The sequence below is a fragment of the Leiobunum rupestre genome, chromosome 7 (genome assembly GCF_980474605.1).
Source record: "Leiobunum rupestre chromosome 7, qqLeiRupe1.1.hap1, whole genome shotgun sequence".
NCBI lineage: Eukaryota > Metazoa > Arthropoda > Arachnida > Opiliones > Sclerosomatidae > Leiobunum > Leiobunum rupestre.
Genome location: NC_143390.1, coordinates 50,757,541 through 50,776,561, shown reverse-complemented (window position 1 = coordinate 50,776,561; position 19,021 = coordinate 50,757,541). Strand labels below are relative to the sequence as shown.

At 40.7% G+C, this 19,021-nt stretch overlaps 26 non-coding genes across 26 annotated transcripts; all 26 read right to left on the bottom strand.

The window, feature by feature from the left end:
* Positions 1–7,778: 7,778 nt before the first annotated feature.
* On the bottom strand, positions 7,779–7,852 carry TRNAT-AGU (transfer RNA threonine (anticodon AGU)). Its single transcript has one exon. It is a non-coding gene; the product is annotated as a tRNA-Thr (tRNA).
* Positions 7,853–12,879: 5,027 nt separating this feature from the next.
* TRNAT-AGU (transfer RNA threonine (anticodon AGU)) lies at positions 12,880–12,953 on the bottom strand. The gene has a single exon. It is a non-coding gene; the product is annotated as a tRNA-Thr (tRNA).
* Positions 12,954–13,023: 70 nt separating this feature from the next.
* Positions 13,024–13,097, bottom strand: TRNAT-AGU (transfer RNA threonine (anticodon AGU)). Its single transcript has one exon. It is a non-coding gene; the product is annotated as a tRNA-Thr (tRNA).
* A 70-nt stretch (positions 13,098–13,167) lies between these two features.
* TRNAT-AGU (transfer RNA threonine (anticodon AGU)) lies at positions 13,168–13,241 on the bottom strand. Its single transcript has one exon. It is a non-coding gene; the product is annotated as a tRNA-Thr (tRNA).
* A 358-nt stretch (positions 13,242–13,599) lies between these two features.
* Positions 13,600–13,673, bottom strand: TRNAT-AGU (transfer RNA threonine (anticodon AGU)). Its single transcript has one exon. It is a non-coding gene; the product is annotated as a tRNA-Thr (tRNA).
* Positions 13,674–14,031: 358 nt separating this feature from the next.
* Positions 14,032–14,105, bottom strand: TRNAT-AGU (transfer RNA threonine (anticodon AGU)). Its single transcript has one exon. It is a non-coding gene; the product is annotated as a tRNA-Thr (tRNA).
* Positions 14,106–14,175: 70 nt separating this feature from the next.
* Positions 14,176–14,249, bottom strand: TRNAT-AGU (transfer RNA threonine (anticodon AGU)). Its single transcript has one exon. It is a non-coding gene; the product is annotated as a tRNA-Thr (tRNA).
* Positions 14,250–14,463: 214 nt separating this feature from the next.
* TRNAT-AGU (transfer RNA threonine (anticodon AGU)) lies at positions 14,464–14,537 on the bottom strand. The gene has a single exon. It is a non-coding gene; the product is annotated as a tRNA-Thr (tRNA).
* A 214-nt stretch (positions 14,538–14,751) lies between these two features.
* On the bottom strand, positions 14,752–14,825 carry TRNAT-AGU (transfer RNA threonine (anticodon AGU)). Its single transcript has one exon. It is a non-coding gene; the product is annotated as a tRNA-Thr (tRNA).
* Positions 14,826–14,895: 70 nt separating this feature from the next.
* TRNAT-AGU (transfer RNA threonine (anticodon AGU)) lies at positions 14,896–14,969 on the bottom strand. Its single transcript has one exon. It is a non-coding gene; the product is annotated as a tRNA-Thr (tRNA).
* A 70-nt stretch (positions 14,970–15,039) lies between these two features.
* Positions 15,040–15,113, bottom strand: TRNAT-AGU (transfer RNA threonine (anticodon AGU)). The gene has a single exon. It is a non-coding gene; the product is annotated as a tRNA-Thr (tRNA).
* Positions 15,114–15,183: 70 nt separating this feature from the next.
* Positions 15,184–15,257, bottom strand: TRNAT-AGU (transfer RNA threonine (anticodon AGU)). Its single transcript has one exon. It is a non-coding gene; the product is annotated as a tRNA-Thr (tRNA).
* Positions 15,258–15,615: 358 nt separating this feature from the next.
* On the bottom strand, positions 15,616–15,689 carry TRNAT-AGU (transfer RNA threonine (anticodon AGU)). The gene has a single exon. It is a non-coding gene; the product is annotated as a tRNA-Thr (tRNA).
* Positions 15,690–16,047: 358 nt separating this feature from the next.
* Positions 16,048–16,121, bottom strand: TRNAT-AGU (transfer RNA threonine (anticodon AGU)). Its single transcript has one exon. It is a non-coding gene; the product is annotated as a tRNA-Thr (tRNA).
* Positions 16,122–16,191: 70 nt separating this feature from the next.
* TRNAT-AGU (transfer RNA threonine (anticodon AGU)) lies at positions 16,192–16,265 on the bottom strand. Its single transcript has one exon. It is a non-coding gene; the product is annotated as a tRNA-Thr (tRNA).
* Positions 16,266–16,335: 70 nt separating this feature from the next.
* On the bottom strand, positions 16,336–16,409 carry TRNAT-AGU (transfer RNA threonine (anticodon AGU)). Its single transcript has one exon. It is a non-coding gene; the product is annotated as a tRNA-Thr (tRNA).
* Positions 16,410–16,479: 70 nt separating this feature from the next.
* Positions 16,480–16,553, bottom strand: TRNAT-AGU (transfer RNA threonine (anticodon AGU)). The gene has a single exon. It is a non-coding gene; the product is annotated as a tRNA-Thr (tRNA).
* A 70-nt stretch (positions 16,554–16,623) lies between these two features.
* On the bottom strand, positions 16,624–16,697 carry TRNAT-AGU (transfer RNA threonine (anticodon AGU)). Its single transcript has one exon. It is a non-coding gene; the product is annotated as a tRNA-Thr (tRNA).
* A 214-nt stretch (positions 16,698–16,911) lies between these two features.
* TRNAT-AGU (transfer RNA threonine (anticodon AGU)) lies at positions 16,912–16,985 on the bottom strand. The gene has a single exon. It is a non-coding gene; the product is annotated as a tRNA-Thr (tRNA).
* Positions 16,986–17,055: 70 nt separating this feature from the next.
* Positions 17,056–17,129, bottom strand: TRNAT-AGU (transfer RNA threonine (anticodon AGU)). The gene has a single exon. It is a non-coding gene; the product is annotated as a tRNA-Thr (tRNA).
* A 70-nt stretch (positions 17,130–17,199) lies between these two features.
* TRNAT-AGU (transfer RNA threonine (anticodon AGU)) lies at positions 17,200–17,273 on the bottom strand. Its single transcript has one exon. It is a non-coding gene; the product is annotated as a tRNA-Thr (tRNA).
* Positions 17,274–17,629: 356 nt separating this feature from the next.
* Positions 17,630–17,703, bottom strand: TRNAT-AGU (transfer RNA threonine (anticodon AGU)). Its single transcript has one exon. It is a non-coding gene; the product is annotated as a tRNA-Thr (tRNA).
* A 501-nt stretch (positions 17,704–18,204) lies between these two features.
* Positions 18,205–18,278, bottom strand: TRNAT-AGU (transfer RNA threonine (anticodon AGU)). The gene has a single exon. It is a non-coding gene; the product is annotated as a tRNA-Thr (tRNA).
* Positions 18,279–18,636: 358 nt separating this feature from the next.
* TRNAT-AGU (transfer RNA threonine (anticodon AGU)) lies at positions 18,637–18,710 on the bottom strand. The gene has a single exon. It is a non-coding gene; the product is annotated as a tRNA-Thr (tRNA).
* A 70-nt stretch (positions 18,711–18,780) lies between these two features.
* TRNAT-AGU (transfer RNA threonine (anticodon AGU)) lies at positions 18,781–18,854 on the bottom strand. The gene has a single exon. It is a non-coding gene; the product is annotated as a tRNA-Thr (tRNA).
* Positions 18,855–18,924: 70 nt separating this feature from the next.
* On the bottom strand, positions 18,925–18,998 carry TRNAT-AGU (transfer RNA threonine (anticodon AGU)). Its single transcript has one exon. It is a non-coding gene; the product is annotated as a tRNA-Thr (tRNA).
* Positions 18,999–19,021: the final 23 nt, after the last annotated feature.

Here is a 19,021-nt window from a genome sequence, read left to right as displayed (position 1 = left end):
ACGGCGAGCAAAAATAAAACATTAACCCGTAGGCTCCGCCGAGATTCGAGATCAGGATCTTCTGTTTACTAGACAGGCGCTTTAACCAACTAAGCCACGGCGCCACGGCTCACACGGTTGAATCACTGATTTGACAAAAATGGCGAGCAAAGATAAAATAAAACATTAACCCGTAGGCTCCGTCGAGATTCGAACTCAGGATCTCCTGTTTACTAGACAGGCGCTTTAACCAACTAAGCCACGGCACCACGGCTCACACGGTTGAATCACTGATTTGACAAAAATGGCGAGCAAAGATATAATAAAACATTAACCCGTAGGCTCCGCCGAGATTCGAACTCAAGATATCCTGTTTACTAGACAGGCGCTTTAACCAACTAAGCCACGGCGCCACGGCTCACACAGTTGAAACACTGATTTGACAAAAATGGCGAGCAAAAATAAAACATTAACCCGTAGGCTCCGCCGAGATTCAAACTCAGGATCTCCTGTTTACTAGACAGGCGCGTTAACCAACTAAGCCACGGCGCTACGGCTCACACGGTTGAATCACTGATTTGACAAAAATGGCGAGCAAACATAAAATAAAACATTAACCCGTAGGCTCCGCCGAGATTCGAACTCAGGATCTCCTGTTTACTAGGCAGGCTCTTTAACCAACTAAGCCACGGCGCCACGGCTCACACGGTTGAATCACTGATTTGACAAAAATGGCGAGCAAAGATAAAATAAAACATTAACCCGTAGGCTCCGCCGAGATTCGAACTCAGCATCTCCTGTTTACTAGACAGGCGCGTTAACCAACTAAGCCACGGCGCCACGGCTCACACGGTTGAATCACTGATTTGACAAAAATGGCGAGCAAAGATAAAATAAAACATTAACCCGTAGGCTCCGTCGAGATTCGAACTCAGGATCTCCTGTTTACTAGGCAGGCTCTTTAACCAACCAAGCCACGGCGCCACGGCTCACACGGTTGAAACACTGATTTGACAAAAATGGTAAGCAAAGATAAAATAAAACATTAACCCGTAGGCTCCGCCGAGATTTGAACTCAGCATCTCCTGTTTACTAGACAGGCGCGTTAACCAACTAAGCCACGGCGCCACGGCTCACACGGTTGAATCACTGATTTGACAAAAATGGCGAGCAAAGATAAAATAAAACATTAACCCGTAGGCTCCGTCGAGATTCGAACTCAGGATCTCCTGTTTACTAGGCAGGCTCTTTAACCAACCAAGCCACGGCGCCATGGCTCACACGGTTGAAACACTGATTTGACAAAAATGGTAAGCAAAGATAAAATAAAACATTAACCCGTAGGCTCCGCCGAGATTTGAACTCAGAATCTCCTGGTCACTAGACTTGAGCTTTAACCAACTAAGCCACGGCGCCACGGCTCACACGCTTGAATCACTTTAGGAAGCCACAAATGCACCATATATGCAGGCAACTTAACCAAAAAAGCAAAGAAAATTAAAGGGAACATAATTACATAAAAGACACAATTAATGTAGTACAAATAACTATAGTCCAAACTCCCCACATCTAATCCAATTAATAAAATCCCGACTAACAACGGTAAAGAGCCAAAAATAGTATAAAATAGCATATAAAGACCAGCACCGACCCTCTCAGGTTGTGCACCATACCCAACAACAATAACTAAAAGAGGGACCAAAAGACACTTCAAAAAAAAATATAAAAAAGTATTAAATTATTCACACTAAATCTTAAAAATAAGAAATTTATAAGAACAAGACTTAGAGAAAGAAACACACCACCCCCCCCCCTCAACAATAAAAAATAGGAGCTCAATAAACTTACTGCTATAACCGAAACCGTCAAAAACAAAAAAAACATACAATAAACTATCTAAACCAAAAAATCTTCTAAAAGTCCCCCATTCCCCCGAAGGATACACAGAAAACTATACATACCATTAAGAATAAAAGATTAGGTACAATGGAAGGAAAACTCTAACAAACCCAAAAAGAGGGTCAAAAACAGGCTACATAAAAAAATCCTTAACACTGTAACAAATTCATTATACTAAATATCTCCCCCCAAAACCCTTTTAGGATGCTAATCAAAATACCCAAACCCAAACAACCTTCACAAACAACAACAAAAAGATATAAAAAAAGGACTAAGCTATCTAACAATATGTAACCAACTCTATTGACAACTAGAAGATAACCACTTAATATTAGAAACTCTAATCTTAAAATTATGGATAACAGGTGGGAACGGCTTAAGACCAAGCTTATAAAACCCCACAAAAAAACTAAGTAAACAAAAAAATTGAGATTTTCCGTAATTCTGCTTTGGTAGTTTATTAAAAACACTGGTATTGTAAACCAAAATAGGAAATTGACCCTTTAGCTAAACTCAGAAAAATCTAAAATTACTTCAATCCCCAAAACTGATATTATAAATTAACTATTTTCTGGTTTTAATTACCCTCCTTATCACCTTTACCCTACTATTAATTACGTTTTCAAACCACCCTATTACACTAATTGTGGCATTAATTCTTATTACCGTAAGTTTAGCAATTAAGGCATTTTTTTTAACTAAAATAAGTCTTATCAGTTACATTATCATCTTAGTACTATTAGGAGGGCTAATTATTTTATTTTTATACATAGCTTCTCTTTCACCAAACGAACCTATCTCGACGACTCAAAATAAAAATCTATTGATAGGAACACTCCTACTAACCCCCTCTATTTCAATATTCTATAATTATCTCCCTTTAAATACAATCACAATTATTAAAATCAACTCCCTAATATTACAGCTTGCATGAATAACAATTATCATAACGTATCTTCTTATCACTCTAATTACAATCGTAAAAATCACAACACAAACAAGTGGCCCCCTTCGCTCAACTTTCTAAAGAATCATTAACCACAAACAAAATGTTAAAGAGAAGTACCTTAAACTTAAAGGGCTGCTTTGATAAAGCAGACATAATCCTGGATTCTTCACTAATTTGAGAGACAGCACCTATACGAAAGACACATCCTATTCTAAAAATTTTAAATTCAGCATTAATCGATTTACCAGCCCCTTCTAACATTTCTTATTGATGAAATTTTGGATCACTCCTTATCCTTTGTTTAGCCATTCAAGTAATCACAGGTATTTTCCTTGCAATACACTACACCCCGGATACTAACATAGCTTTCAACTCCATCCCCCATATCATACGAGATGTTAACTATGGCTGACTTTTCCGTTTTTCTCACGCCAACGGCGCGAGAATATTTTTTGTATGTATTTATATCCATATTGCACGAGGGATTTACTATGCTTCTTACAAAAACTTAACTACATGAATAACAGGAGTTATAATTCTTCTTCTACTAATAGCAACAGCATTCCTTGGTTATGTCTTACCATGAGGACAAATATCTTTTTGGGGAGCAACAGTTATCACAAACCTATTCTCAGCAATTCCTTATATTGCACCCAATCTAGTAATCTGAATTTGAGGAGGATTTTCAATTGATAACGCCACACTAACACGATTTTTCACCTTACATTTTTTACTACCCTTTATTCTAACCGCACTAATTTTTATCCATATTGTTTTTCTCCACCAAAAAGGCTCCAATAACCCATTAGGATTAAATAGAAATTTAGATAAAATCCCTTTCCACCCTTACTTTTCAATTAAAGATATTTTGGGCTATACAATCACACTTTTAATTTTTATTATAATTGTCCTTATTGACCCAAATTTCTTCAATGACCCTGAAAACTTTAACCAAGCTAATCCTCTTGTAACACCACCTCATATCCAACCTGAATGATATTTCTTATTTGCATATGCTATTTTACGTTCAATCCCAAATAAGTTAGGAGGTGTCCTAGCTTTAATCTTTCAATCTTAATCTTATTAACACTACCCCTAAGCAAAAGAAACTTTCAGGGGCTCCAATTCTACCCGTTTAATCAAATTATATTCTGAAGCTTTATTACCTTAATTATACTATTGACACGAATTGGTGCCTCCCCTATCGAGGAACCTTACCTCAATTTAGGACAAGTTTTTACAATTAGATACTTCACCTACTTCTTATTAAGACCACTAGTTATAATGATTCAAGATAATAGACTAAACTAGTCATTTAGCTAAATAAAGCAATTTGCTTTGAAAGCAAAATATAGGTAACCTAATGATTTATTTAATTCAAAACTAGATTTTAGAACACCTATAAGCAAAAGAGATAAAGGGATAATTAACATTCTTATTAATACTATTACCTGACCTAAGCCCTATTTAAATTCTAAATTTAACTCAATCTATCTGACAAAGTAATTAAAAAAACTTATACCAAGACTCCGTATAAAAACCCAAAATACCCCAAAACCAAAGGCAAAATACCCCTCCAAGCTAACATTATTAACTTGTCATAACGGTAACGGGGAAAAGAACCCCGCACTCACAAAAAGAAAAATATAACCACAAACAAGACTAAAAAAAAGTCTATATTAAAAAACAAATAACAACTTAACAAACTTATGAAAATAATATTACCATATTCTGCAATAAAAATTAAGGCAAAACCCCCAGAGCCATACTCCACATTAAACCCTGAAACTAGTTCAGACTCACCCTCAGCAAAATCAAAGGGACTACGGTTAGTCTCAGCAAGACAAGATAAAAACCAGCCCCTAAAAGGGAATAAACCCCTAAACTCGATAAAACTAAAAAATAAATTAAACCATACTGATAAAAAAAAACAGTACCCCCTAAATTACATAAAGGTCAATAAGCTAAGGCTAAAAATAAACCTAGCACCGGTCTTAAGTAAAAAATCATTTTATTACTATATAAGGGCCAAATCTGCTCTTTAGTCATTAACTTTAAACCATCCGAAAAAGGCTGTAAAAGACCCATATAGCCCACCTTATTAGGCCCTTTATGAATCTGAATATACCCTAATACCTTACGTTCCAATAAAGTAAAAAAAGCGACACTTACGAGAAGACACACTAATATCAAAGTATAACTTAAAATTAACAAAATTGTTAAAAAATACACTGTCTTATAAATGAAGCTTAAATTCAACGCACTAATCTGCCATATTAACCAAATAAATTTTTACTAATTAACATTATATAAATCATTCATAGATTCTGGTCCTTTCGTACTAAGAAACTTTTTAAAAACTATAGATAGAAACCAACCTGGCTTAAACCGGTTTGAACTCAAATCATGTAATTTTTTAATAGTCGAACAGACTAACTAGTAAAGCTTCTTCATCTTACAGTTTAATTAATTCAACATCGAGGTAACAAACATACTCTTCGATTAGAACTCCAAAAGTATATTATCCTGTTATCCCTAAAGTAACTTAGTCTTATTTCACCAAAAATGGATCTTCATTAATTTTAACTAAACTAAGTTTATTAGCTACCGCCCCAGTATAATTAGCTTAGCTGTAAAACTAGAAAAAAAATTTAAGACTAAAAAAATTAAGCTTTATAGGGTCTTATCGTCCCATAGACTAATTCTAGCATTTTTACTAAAAATTTAAATTCAAAATATTTAAAAAAGATAGACATACCAGATCTCAATTAAAAACCAAATGATTATGCTACCTTAGCACAGTCAGGCTACTGCGGCCCTTTAGTACAACCAGGGGGCAGAATTTACTTTAAATAACCATTCTTAAAGAAATGTTTTTGATAAACAGTTAAGGTAAATGATTGCCGAGTTCCTCTATTAAACTTAAATCCAAACTAATTCAACTAAAACTTAACCAAAAAATAACCAGCTCTTATCTCTACTAATTAAATCATTATGAACAATTTTTTAAAACTAAAATCTTCTCTTTATAACCCTTCAATTCTTAACAAAAAAATGTTATTAAACAACAAGCCACTATTAAGCCTCACTAACTACCCCTAACAAAAAATATAAAAATCATATGCTAAGCTTAACCCTAACAAACTTTTTGCTATTCTTTGTACCTGAATAACACCTACCTTTTTAATTTCTAAAGAAACCAAATAACCTAAAATTCGTATAGCATCTTACTACTAAATACTTATTCTATTAATTTTGTCACAATTAACACTTAAGTACCTAACTCATTCTAATTCGGGAAACTAAAATATATCTAAAATTTTAACCTACCCTGAGACAAAAGGTACAAAAAATTCTACTTTTAACTAAATCTTTCAACACCTTCACAGTTCACACTTTTCTAACTTTTTCAAAAAAAATTAATAAAGCAAAAAAAATAATTAGCTTATTCAACCAAATTCCCCCTAATATTCAAACTAAAAAATATTTATAAGAGCACTCCGTTATACAAAGAACTATTTAATGTAAATAAATCGCTTTAAAGCTCTACTCTAACCTCTAGATGCAAGTTCCCTTACATCTACTTTGTTACGACTTATCTAATATTAAAATTAGAGTGACGGGCGATATGTGCATGTTCTAGAGCCTGATTCAACTCATCTTATTAATAAAAATTTACTAATAAATCCTTTTTCACATAAAAATTCAATTCACGATCCAAATCTTAAATAAAGTAACACATCTCTACCCTAGCATAAACTACACCTTGATTTGAAGTAACAAAACCAACCTATCTATAACGAAAACTAACAATTTATTTAGCTAAGTAATCTAACAACAACGGTATATAAACTCAATTACTTTATAAAAACCAAGGTAAGATTTATCGGGGCACATCGATTACAGGACAAGTTCCTCTAGGAGGATAAAACACCGCCAAATTCTTTAATTTTAAAATTATTCCTTAAAACAATATAAGCTAGCATAGAAGGGTATCTAATCCTAGTCTTTACCCTAACTTTTCATCCAACAAACCATAAAATTTATTAAAAGATACTATTTCACTAGTTAACCCAAATTTTTTTTTTTAAATTACAGCCAGAATGCGCATAAACAAACTTTATATAAACTTTACGTATAACCGCAGCGGCTGGCACGCTTTTAGCTGGCTAATTCACTTTAATCTATATATAAAGAAATTAGATAAACATAAATAATATTTCTACCTTCAAAATCTATCAAAGGGCGTATAAAACTTTAAAGCAACTATAAAAGATTTTAGCTTAAATTAATCTATCCAGTAACTCAAACAAAACAATAACCTCCCAAAAGAATACCTAACTGAACCGCCTAACAATAATAATAAAGTATAATAAAACCTAATTTTCCTTTTTCTTGGGTTTGGGGGTAAAAAGAAAAAGAAAAATTAAGTTTAATAAGACAAATTATCTCCGGTACCTTCAAAGAGCACCGTGCAGCAACACCAAAACTTAAAAGTAAGCTAACTAAGCTTTTAGGCCCATAACCTAACGATGAGAATAACTCCTTTTATAATCATAAAACCTGCCAACCTAAAGACAGGTGCTTTAACCAACTAAGCCACGGCGCCACGGCTCACACGGTTGAATCACTGATTTGACCAAAATGGCGAGCAAAGATAAAATAAAACATTAAACCGTAGGCTCCGTCGAGATTCGAACTCAGGATCTCCTGTTTACTAGACAGGCGCTTTAACCAACTAAGCCACGGCACACACGGTTGAATCACTGATTTGACAAAAATGGCGAGCAAAGATAAAATAAAACATCAACCCGTAGGCTCCGTCGAGATTCGAACTCAGGATCTCCTGTTTACTAGACAGGCGCTTTAACCAACTAAGCCACGGCACACACGGTTGAATCACTGATTTGACAAAAATGGCGAGCAAAGATAAAATAAAACATCAACCCGTAGGCTCCGTCGAGATTCGAACTCAGGATCTCCTGTTTACTAGACAGGCGCTTTAACCAACTAAGCCACGGCGCCACGGCTCACACGGTTGAATCACTGATTTGACAAAATGGCGAGCAAAGATAAAATAAAACATTAACCCGTAGGCTCCGCCGAGATTTGAACTCAGGATCTCCTGTTTACTAGACAGGCGATTTTTTTATTATATCATTAAAAAATACATTTTTAGTGTATATTACAAAAGTTGCGAGACCAATATTAACAAAAGAATAACAACAACCATAAAAATACAGGAATTCTAATGCGTTTGTATATATTAACCCAAAACCGACTCTTGGAATGCGATATAGGCCTATATATGAATGCAATTAAAGAACAATAGTTAACCCCTTAAAACCGACTTGAGTGCTTTTTAAAGACTATTGACACTGTTAAATTAGAGTTCTTAAAATATTTTTGACAACATGTTAGTATATTCTTTATCTTTATCTTTAAAAATTTTAATGGTTTTACGTATTTCGCATTTAATTTTTGCATAAAATCTATGTTGAACTACTACGAGAGGTATGTTTTGTTTGAAATTAGTAAAGGAACGGCAGTCCAGAATACGATACTTTAAAAGAGATACCATGAAATGTATTATTTTTAACTCGTGAGAATTTAAAGATATCGGGCATTCACCTTGAAAAACAAAAAAACAATTTCGAACAAAGCCGGGATTGGTAAAATAATCGACTTTTAAACAAAGTTTATATTTAAATAGCCATGACCACCAGGCCTCAACAATGCTACACCCAAATAATATATGTGATAATGTTTCTTCTGCGTTTTTACAAAAAGTACACATGGGAGAGATCTGCGGATCGAACAAATGAATACGTTTGTTAAGAAATAGCGCGTGATGAACAATTCTTAAATTATTATCGCGTTGTTCGGGACTTAAAACTCGTCCTTTTAACCAACTCCATCCTGGTTTGGGTAAGGGACCTCCTAAATATTCCCGCCACTTAAGCTCACCGGATGACTCGTAATTTCGAACCGAAAGGTAGCGCTGATATAGTTCTTTAGCCGAGGCCGCCAAATAATCGAATTCGGTGTTTTCTTTGGAAAAAACACGTATTGCGTTCTCGACTGGAACCCGCGACGAAGAAGCGTACATGTACACGCGGTCGAAAAAAACTTTCGGCGAAGATTCTTTAATAACGGTATAAACGCGTTTGACATCCAGAGCCCGCTGCATCGAGGCATCAATATCGCATAGTTCCAATACACTGTCCTCTGGAAGAAAACCAGGTATGACTTCGTAACAAAAATCGCGGAGACATTGTAGTCCATGCGAAAGAAACGGAAGCCGTGACCGCGAAGTCAGAGTAGATAGATCAACACGCTGACTATAAAACACCGGCTCGTGGAACGGATCGGCTGCCATCTGTAGACGTAAATTCTGCGAAGTGAGAAATGTCTGCCAGGCAATCCACATTTCGCGATAACGTGGAGAAAGACGACTTAATAACGGCTGAGTTAACTGGCACCGTAAAACATTAATTCCGGGGCTGGAAGTACCGTCAAAAGGATTCAAGAGTGTCACGGCAAGATCTCTCTGCCAAGAAGGACAATCCGCGCGCAGAATCGCCTGCAACTCCTTCAAACGGAACGCGCACGTTTTCCATTTCAAATCAATCAGTCCATAGCCACCCAAACGCTTAAGGCGAGTAAGAGTATCATACGAAACCTTATGGGCCTTAGAACCCCAGATGAACGCCAACGCCTCTTTGCGGAACTCCGCCGCGTAACGGTCAGGAAACGGAACCGATCGAAGAGTATGCCACAAAATGGACATAGCCAAAGTGTTAACTAAAATAACTTTGCCGGCAACCGTTAAATGCCGCGGTTGCCAAGTTCGTAAAACTTTTTAAATTTTTCTAAACGCGAAGACCAATTAAGTTCCAGAGTATCATTGTGAGACGAACCAACATAAACGCCAAGAACCTCTAGCGGATCCGAAGAAATAGTTATCCCAGAAATTACTTCAGGGACAGCAAAGAGATACGGCCAAGACACGCAATCGAACGCTTTGGACAAGTCCAACTTCAACAGGATGCCACCAGAGTCTACACCTTGAAGGTAATCGATAGTGTCAAGTAAAAGTGAAGGGGTACTTATTGCCCCACGACCTTTAATCGCGCCGGTCTGACGATCCGAAATTATCGTCGGCAAAACCGCCGAAAGCCGCATAGCCTGGATCTTCGCGAGAATCTTATAATCAGCATTGAGGAGCGTGATGGGACGCCAGTTTGAAACGTAGCGTAAGTCGCCGCTCTTAGGCAGCAGCACGATCATACCTTCTTTCATACTTGGAGGCAAGCAACCGTCCGCCTGGCAAAAAGAGATCAGCGCCAGAAACTCAACCTTAATTTGCGGAAGAACGAATTTCCAAAATTCATTGGTAAGTCTATCCTTCCCTGGAAGCTGCCCCAGGGTTAACGTAACATCCGTCCAAGTCACCGAGCTATCACAGATAGCACTTGCGTCGTCCGATAACCGAGTTGGAAGATGCGCCGCGTATTCCTCCACCGAAAAGCGATTGACAGGTTGACTTCTGTACATATCGCTAAAATGCTCGAAAATTCTATGACGAACATCCGACGGATCTACTAGTAGAGTGCGCGACGCGGAATAGATGTACCGTACATTTTTCTTACATTGGCGATACTTTTCTAAGCGTAAAAAATAGGCTGTCGGCTGTTCACTGTCCGTCCGCCACAATTGATTGGAACGGATCACGGCCCCCCGGAGGGAATTCCGATCAAAGAAATTAAGATCGTCGATCTTAGAAGTCAACTCCGACGCGTCAATGAGACCATTACGGAAATCAACATGAGCTTGGTCTACCGCTAACCGTAACGCAGTACGACGCTCGCGACTACGCGTAGCTTGTAATTTTCCAAAAAAACATAGCGTGATCACGCAACGAAGTCTTCAACCTCTCGTACCAGGCAATGACCGACGTGGAGAATTCCGGCCAAGTACGACTACGACGAATAATGCGACTCACAGCGTCACGATACGAATCCGATTCGAGAAAGCTTGCGTTGAAAGACCACGTACCAGGTCCTATGGCTACCCCGTCGAGATGAAAACGCAGTACCACAAGTTTGTGATCCGATAGCGAACACGGCAGAATTTGACAAATCTGGACATTTTTACGTTCCGACTCGGGGACAAAAATATAATCGATACGCGATTGTACATACTTCCCGAAAACATAACCAGCCCATGACCAGTCAAACACGTGGGGATGCGTGACCCTCCAGACATCAACGAGATGGAGCGAGCTTATAAAGTGGAAGAGTTCTGTAGGGCGTAAACGAGATGCTGCCAGCGGAATAGGATAACGGTCCCGGGTGCGACTAACGACATCATTAAAATCTCCCACGACTACTGGACGCTGCAAACGAGAAACCTCATTTCGGAGCCGCGCGTAAAAAGGAACCCGATCATTCGCGTCATTAGGTAAATACGCGTTAACAATATCTATCGACACATCATCGAAGTTAAGCGACCCAATAACTGACGATCACGCGTGAAGCGATAGCAGACAAACCCGGCCGAACAAGCGTTGCCACGCCACGAAATCCGGTCGTCGAATCATTGTCAAAAAATACTTGACCACGCCATAGAGACTTAAACCGATGCGCGTGCTCCGCTAACCAATGCGTCTCCTGAAGGCAAATAATGTCATACGGCTTACTAAGTTCCAAAAACTCTAAAATCTTCTGATCATCCCACAGTCCGCGAATATTACAACTGGCCAAACGCATCATAGTGACTTAGGTCCCACCGCCATCCACTTTCTCCGTCGCCGCCAACTGATCCCCGTTCTCTGGAGCCTCCATCCGAAGCTTTTCCCACGAACCAAAACGCCTGATAGCTATGACCTTCTCAAAAGTTTTATTGTCACGGAGCCTTTTAGAATATGACGATTTACTAGTCGAAGCGGACAAAGACCAATTACCAGTGTGGCGGACACCATCATCACTACCAGTGGAAGTAGAAATCGGTCTCTTAGCTGCGCTTAACGATAAATTTGAGGAGGGTTCTTTATCAGGCATTTCATTAAGAGTAACCGAATCCACGTCGGGTGGAAGTTGTGGATTCACCGCTTCCCCCTGATCCATCGGCAATTCATGAACAATAGCGTGGCCCACTTTTTCGTTGACTTGTGCAAGCCGGCCTTGGGCGCACTTCTCCCATTCCGGACATTGACGGATTCCGTGACCTTGAAGGTCGCACTTTCGACAACGAAAATCGGGGCATTGGCGATATAAATGAGATGTGGAAAAACATTTGTTACAGACCTTGGCCCGACGGTCGTGGCGGAGACGGTAATTAGTTTCAAGACCCAAGACATCACGAATACGAATAGTATAAGGCAAACTTGACACGCCCTCCGGTAATGACACTTTTATCGACCGTTGACCGTAATATTTTCCATTTTCCCGCGCCCACATCACGTCAGACTTTACCTCGCATTTCATGCTGACAAACTTATCTTTCACCGCTTCATCAGTGACAAATTCCGGTAGACCAGATAAGGTCATCAAAACCTCGCGGCTCCCAACCTTTGCAACGACACATTCTACGCCTCCAATCTCCATACCATGTTCAACGCAAGTATCCGCATCTTCCAATGTTATAAATGTGACAAAAAAGCCACCCAAAGTAGCGACCACTGACGAATATGAATCCAAACCAAAATGCGCTTTCAAATCATCTTCTACCAAATTAACGGCCGTCGCTTCAGAAGCGACGAAAACCGTACGTCTTAAAACTTCCATAATTTAAATTAGTTATAGGGGTTAAAGATCCTGCAATGCAGGGTCAAAGATTAAAAATTAATTAACAACTCAATAAACTGGGATTATAGAATACTAAATAAAATTAAAAAAACACTAAGCCTAGGCTTAAACGCAGGAAGAGACTAGAAAAACGGAGCGGAAAAATCGGCAACCGCACTCTACAAAAGCTCAAGCGAGACCCCACGAATGAATCACTGATTTGACAAAAATGGCGAGCAAAGATAAAATAAAACATTAACCCGTAGGCTCCGCCAAGGTTCGAACTCAGGATCTCCTGTTTACTAGACAGGCGCTTTAACCAACTAAGCCACGGCGCCACGACTCACACGGTTGAATCTTTGATTTGACAAAAATGGCGAGCAAAGATAAAATAAAACATTAAACCGTAGGCTCCGCCGAGATTCGAACTCAGGATCTCCTGTTTACTAGACAGGCGCTTTAACCAACTAAGCCACGGCGCCACGGCTCACACGGTTGAATCACTGATTTGACGAAAATGGCTAGCAAAGATAAAATAAAACATAATCCCGTAAGCTCCGCCGAGATTCGAACTCAGGATCACCTGTTTACTAGACAGGCGCTTTAACCAACTAAGCCACGGCGCCACAGGTCAAACGGTTGAATCACTGATTTGACAAAAATGGCGAGCAAAGATAAAATAAAACATTAACCGGTAGGCACCGTCGAGATTCGAGCTCAGGATTTCCTGTTTACTAGACAGGCGTTTTAACCAACTAAGTCACGGCGCCACGGCTCACATGGTTGAATCACTGATTTGACAAAAATGGCGAGCAAAGATAAAATAAAAAATTAACCCGTAGGCACCGTCAAGATTCGAGCTCAGGATTTCCTGTTTACTAGACAGGCGTTTTAACCAACTAAGCCACGGCGCCACGGCTCACACGGTTGAATCACTGATTTGACGAAAATGGCTAGCAAAGATAAAATAAAACATAAACCCGTAAGCTCCGCCGAGATTCGAACTCAGGATCACCTGTTTACTAGACAGGCGCTTTAACCAACTAAGCCACGGCGCCACAGGTCAAACGGTTGAATCACTGATTTGACAAAAATGGCGAGCAAAGATAAAATAAAACATTAACCGGTAGGCACCGTCGAGATTCGAGCTCAGGATTTCCTGTTTACTAGACAGGCGTTTTAACCAACTAAGTCACGGCGCCACGGCTCACATGGTTGAATCACTGATTTGACAAAAATGGCGAGCAAAGATAAAATAAAAAATTAACCCGTAGGCACCGTCAAGATTCGAGCTCAGGATTTCCTGTTTACTAGACAGGCGTTTTAACCAACTAAGCCACGGCGCCACGGCTCACACGGTTGAATCACTGATTTCACAAAAATGGCGAGCAAAGATAAAATATAACATTAACCCGTAGGCTCCGCCGAGATTCGAACTCAGGATCTCCTGTTTACTAGACAGGCGCTTTAACCAACTAAGCCACGGCGCCACGGCTCACACGGTTGAATCACTGATTTGACAAAAATGGAGAGCAAAGATAAAATAAAACATTAACCCGTAGGTTCCGCCGAGATTCGAACTCAGGATCTCCTGTTTACTAGACAGGCGCTTTAACCAACTAAGCCACGGCGCCACGGCTTACACGGTAGAATCACTGATTTGACAAAAATGGCAAGCAAAGATAAAATATAACATTAACCCGTAGGCTCCGCCGAGATTCGAACTCAGGATTTTCTGTTTACTAGACAGGCGCTTTAACCAACTAAGCCACGGCGCCACGGGTCAAACGGTTGAATCACTGATTTGACAAAAATGGCGAGCAAAGATAAAATAAAACATTAACCCGTAGGCTCCGCCGAGATTCGAACTCAGGATCTCCTGTTTACTAGACAGGCGCTTTAACCAACTAAGCCACGGCGCCACGGCTTACACGGTAGAATCACTGATTTGACAAAAATGGCAAGCAAAGATAAAATATAACATTAACCCGTAGGCTCCGCCGAGATTCGAACTCAGGATTTTCTGTTTACTAGGCAGGCGCTTTAACCAACTAAGCCACGGCGCCACGGGTCAAACGGTTGAATCACTGATTTGACAAAAATGGCGAGCAAAGATAAAATAAAACATTAACCCGTAGGCTCCGCCGAGATTCGAACTCAGGATCTCCTGTTTACTAGACAGGCGCTTTAACCAACTAAGCCACGGCGCCACGGGTCAAACGGTTGAATCACTGATTTGACAAAAATGGCGAGCAAAGATAAAATAAAACATTAACCCGTAGGCTCCGCCGAGATTCGAACTCAGGATCTCCTGTTTACTAGACAGGCGCTTTAACCAACTAAGCCACGGCGCCACGGGTCAAACGGTTGAATCACTGATTTGACAAAAATGGCGAGCAAAGATAAAATAAAACATTAACCCGTAGGCTCCGCCGAGATTCGAACTCAGGATCTTCTGTTTACTAGACAGGCGCTTTAACCAACTAAGCCACGGCGCCACGGGTCAAACGGTTGAATCACTGATTTGACAAAAATGGCGAACAAAGATAAAATAAAACATTAACCCGTAGGCTCCGCCGAGTTTCGAACTCAGGATCTCCTGTTTACTAGACAGGCGCTTTAACCAACTAAGCCACGGCGCCGCGGGTCAAACGGTTGAATCACTGATTTGACAAAAATGGCGAGCAAAGATAAAATAAAACATTAACCCGTAGGCTCCGCCGAGATTCGAATTCAGGATCTCCTGTTTACTAGACAGGCGCTTTAACCAACTAAGCCACGGCGCCACGGGTCAAACGGTTGAATCACTGATTTGACAAAAATGGCGGGCAAAGATAAGATAAAACATTAACCCATAGGCACCGTCGAGATTCGAGCTCAGGATTTCCTGTTTACTAGACAGGCGTTTTAACCAACTAAGCCACGGCGCCACGGCTCACACGGTTGAATCACTGATTTCACAAAAATGGCGAGCAAAGATAAAATACAACATTAACCCGTAGGCTCCGCCGAGATTCGAACTCAGGATCTCCTGTTTACTAGACAGGCGCTTTAACCAACTAAGCCACGGCGCCACGGCTCAATCGGTTGAATCACTGATTTGACAAAAATGGAGAGTAAAGATAAAATAAAACATTAACCCGTAGGTTCCGCCGAGATTCGAACTCAGGATCTCCTGTTTACTAGAAAGGCGCTTTTACCAACTAAGCCACGGCGCCACGGCTCACACGGTAGAATCACTGATTTGACAAAAATGGCGAGCAAAGATAAAATAAAACATTAACCCGTAGGCTCCGCCGAGATTCGAACTCAGGATTTTCTGTTTACTAGACAGGCGCTTTAACCAACTAAGCCACGGCGCCAAGGGTCAAACGGTTGAATCACTGATTTGACAAAAATGGCGAGCAAAGATAAAATAAAACATTAACCCGTAGGCTCCGCCGAGATTCGAACTCAGGATATCCTGTTTACTAGACAGGCGCTTTAACCAACTAAGCCACGGCGCCACGGGTCAAACGTTTGAATCACTGATTTGACAAAAATGGCGACCAAAGATAAAATAAAACATTAACCCGTAGGCTCCGCCGAGATTCGAACTCAGGATCTTCTGTTTACTAGACAGGCGCTTTAACCAACTAAGCCACGGCGCCACGGGTCAAACGGTTGAATCACTGATTTGACAAAAATGGCGAGCAAAGATAAAATAAAACATTAACCCGTAGGCTCCGCCGAGATTCGAACTCAGGATCTCCTGTTTACTAGACAGGCGCTTTAACCAACTAAGCCACGGCGCCGCGGGTCAAACGGTTGAATCACTGATTTGACAAAAATGGCGAGCAAAGATAAAATAAAACATTAACCCGTAGGCTCCGCCGAGATTCGAACTCAGGATCTCCTGTTCACTAGACAGGCGCTTTAACCAACTAAGCCACGGCGCCACGGCTCGCACGGTTGAATCACTGATTTGACAAAAATGGAGAGCAAAGTTAAAATAAAACATTAACCCGTAGGTTCCGCCGAGATTCGAACTCAGGATCTCCTGTTTACTAGACAGGCGCTTTAACCAACTAAGCCACGGCGCCACGGCTTACACGGTAGAATCACTGATTTGACAAAAATGGCAAGCAAAGATAAAATATAACATTAACCCGTAGGCTCCGCCGAGATTCGAACTCAGGATTTTCTGTTTACTAGACAGGCGCTTTAACCAACTAAGCCACGGCGCCACGGGTCAAGCGGTTGAATCACTGATTTGACAAAAATAGCGAGCAAAGATAAAATAAAACATTAACCCGTAGGCTCCGCCGAGATTCGAACTCAGGATCTCCTGTTTACTAGACAGGCGCTTTAACCAACTAAGCCACGGCGCCACGGGTCAAACGTTTGAATCACTGATTTGACAAAAATGGCGACCAAAGATAAAATAAAACATTAACCCGTAGGCTCCGCCGAGATTCGAACTCAGGACCTTCTGTTTACTAGACAGGCGCTTTAACCAACTAAGCCACGGCGCCACGGGTCAAACGGTTGAATCACTGATTTGACAAAAATGGCGAGCAAAGATAAAATAAAACATTAACCCGTAGGCTCCGCCGAGATTTGAACTCAGGATCTCCTGTTTACTAGACAGGCGCTTTAACCAACTAAGCCACGGCGCCACGGGTCAAACGGTTGAATCACTGATTTGACAAAAATGGCGAGCAAAGTTAAAATGAAACATTAACCCGTAGGCTCCGCCGAGTTTCGAACTCAGGATCTCCTGTTTACTAGACAGGCGCTTTAACCAACTAAGCCATGGCGCCACGGCTCACACGGTTAAATCACTGATTTGAAAAATGACGAGCAAAGATAAAATAAAACATTAACCCGTAGGCTCCGCCGAGATTCGAGCTCAGGATATCCTGTTTACTAGACAGGCGCTTTAACCTACTAAGCCACGGCACCACGGGTCAAACGGTTGAATCACTGATTTGACAAAAATGGCGAGCAAAGATAAAATAAAACATTAACCCGTAGGCTCCGCCGAGATTCGAACTCAGGATCTCCTGTTTACTAGACAGGCGCTTTAACCAACTAAGCCACGGCGCCACGGGTCAAACGGTTGAATCACTGATTTGACAAAAATGGCGAGCAAAGTTAAAATGAAACATTAACCCGTAGGCTCCGCCGAGTTTCGAGCTCAGGATATCCTGTTTACTAGACAGGCGCTTTAACCAACTAAGCCACGGCGCCACGGGTCAAACGGTTGAATCACTGATTTGACAAAAATGGCGAGCAAAGAAAAATAAAACATTAACCCATAGGCCCCGTCGAGATTCGAGCTCAGGATTTCCTGTTTACTAGACAGTTGTTTTAACCAACTAAGCCACGGCGCCACGGCTCACACGGTTGAATCACTGATTTCACAAAAATGGCGAGCAAAGTTAAAATGAAACATTAACCCGTAGGCTCCGCCGAGTTTCGAGCTCAGGATATCCTGTTTACTAGACAGGCGCTTTAACCAACTAAGCCACGGCGCCACGGGTCAAACGGTTGAATCACTGGTTTGACAAAAATGGCGAGCAAAGATAAAATATAACATTAACCCGTAGGCTCCGCCGAGATTCGAACTCAGGATCTCCTGTTTACTAGACAGGCGCTTTAACCAACTAAGCCACGGCGCCACGGCTCACACGGTTGAATCACTGATTTGACAAAAATGGAGAGCAAAGATAAAATAAAACATTAACCCGTAGGTTCCGCCGAGATTCGAACTCAGGATCTCCTGTTTACTAGAAAGGCGCTTTTACCAACTAAGCCACGGCGCCACGGCTTACACGGTAGAATCACTGATTTGACAAAAATGGCGAGCAAAGATAAAATAAAACATTAACCCGTAGGCTCCGCCGAGATTCGAACTCAGGATTTTCTGTTTACTAGACAGGCGCTTTAACCAACTAAGCCACGGCGCCGCGGGTCAAACGGTTGAATCACTGATTTGACAAAAATGGCGAGCAAAGATAAAATAAAACATTAACCCGTAGGCTCCGCCGAGATTCGAACTCAGGATATCCTGTTTACTAGACAGGCGCTTTAACCAACTAAGCCACGGCGCCACGGGTCAAATGTTTGAATCACTGATTTGAGAAAAATGGCGACCAAAGATAAAATAAAACATTAACCCGTAGGCTCCGCCGAGATTCGAACTCAGGATCTTCTGTTTACTAGACAGGCGCTTTAACCAACTAAGCCACGGCGCCACGGGTCAAACGGTTGAATCACTGATTTGACAAAAATGGCGAGCAAAGATAAAATAAAACATTAACCCGTAGGCTCCGCCGAGATTCGAACTCAGGATCTCCTGTTTACTAGACAGGCGCTTTAACCAACTAAGCCACGGCGCCGCGGGTCAAACGGTTGAATCACT